This window comes from Plasmopara halstedii (genome assembly GCF_900000015.1).
Source record: "Plasmopara halstedii genome assembly, contig: Scaffold_2956, whole genome shotgun sequence".
NCBI classification, from domain to species: domain Eukaryota; phylum Oomycota; class Peronosporomycetes; order Peronosporales; family Peronosporaceae; genus Plasmopara; species Plasmopara halstedii.
The window spans coordinates 1209449-1211015 of NW_020189861.1; positions in this window are offsets into that span (position 1 = coordinate 1209449).

Here is a 1567-nt window from a genome sequence, read left to right on the forward strand (position 1 = left end):
TAATCCACTTCTTGTGGTCCGACCGCAATCGGTGTCTGTTCGACGGACGACAACCCACACCGGCGCTTGCCGCAATCCAGGTGATTTTCACGACTTTTTTCGCTCATATTCGGTACCTCCAGCGGCGCCTACTCGCGGAAGACGCAGTTGAACGACTGTTTAAGGTGGTACAAAAGCTGAAGACTCACCCGGCTTTTGGTGATTTTGTCAAACGCTTTCCAGGTATCACAAATGCGATCCCTCATAAAATTATATTTTCTCAAAAATGATACGCAAAAATTGAAGGGTATAATTTCTGAAAGGTTATTGGGGAGGCTTTTCAACCACGTGTCATTTCCCAATTTTCCGACTCCTGCGCAAGCGACCTCGGCACCTCACAACGGCCTCTAATCACCCCGTCGCCTCACAGACCCACTCACCTCAAGCCGACCTCTCTGCCCCAAAGTCGAGCTCCACTCTGCGGTCTGTATTGTCTCATGCTGCACCCGAAAGGAGGACGGGGGGCATGAGCCCTGAGCGGAGTCAGACTGAGGGTTCGGAAGAGGTCCGTAAGGGATCAGAGTTGGTGTCTGGTGGAGGCAGAGTGATGCTTCAAAAACGACTAACACTACCGTCTGACCGCCATGACGAGGTGTTTAGCCGCGGCGAGATCACGGACGGCGACAAGAACGGCTCCAAGCTTATCAGGTATGTCCAATTCGACAATTTGCAAGCAATGGATCGAATGAGTGAAGATACGAAGAGATTAGTGAGTCAAGAAGCGCAGCAATGAGTGAATGAGTGAGTTTGTGAAGGAGAGAGTCTGCGAGTGAGTGAGTGCGTGAGTGAGTGAGTCAAGAAGCGCAGCAATAAGTGAATGGGTGAGTGTGTGAAGGAGAGATTCTGCGAGTGAGTGAATGCGTGAGTGAGTGAGTGAGTGAGTGAGTGAGTGAGTGAGTGAGTGAGTTAGTGAAGAGATGTCCAAGGCAACTCTCTCATTGTTGGCCAAGCCTTACGTGTGGGTGAGTCTGCGAGTGAAAGAGTCTGAGAGTGAGTGAGTGAAAGAGTAAGGATACACGGAAGATATGTTTAAGGCAACTCTCTCAGTGTTGGGCAAGCCTTGCGTATGAGATTCAAGGGTTTTCAAGAAAACGTGCGCATTTGTATTGGTTTTTACAGTTTTGATTCCGACATGAATTTTGACTCAGTGGTTTAGAGTGTTAGCTCAAATCTGTTGAGTGAGGGTTCGAGTCCCACTACGGTTGAAGTTAGGAAGCGGTTACTTGGTGTTTGACGTTCACCAAGCTCCCCACCAGGAGTCACGACCCCGGTCCTCCTTAATTATTCATTGATCAACCGAGAAAAGTTTTTGTAACCACAAATGTTTTTTCACGGACTATCAGATTGTATAGAGTTGAAACAATATAGTATAAATTGATAGCTAGGTAAAATTGAGAAGTCATTACGTCTATAAATAATAATATAGACAAACTTTAAGTCAGGGCCGAGTTGGTATAGCCGTGTAATATAATAATACATAGCAACTTTCAACTGAGCTATAGGAGAAGCGCACACTTAAAAGCATACT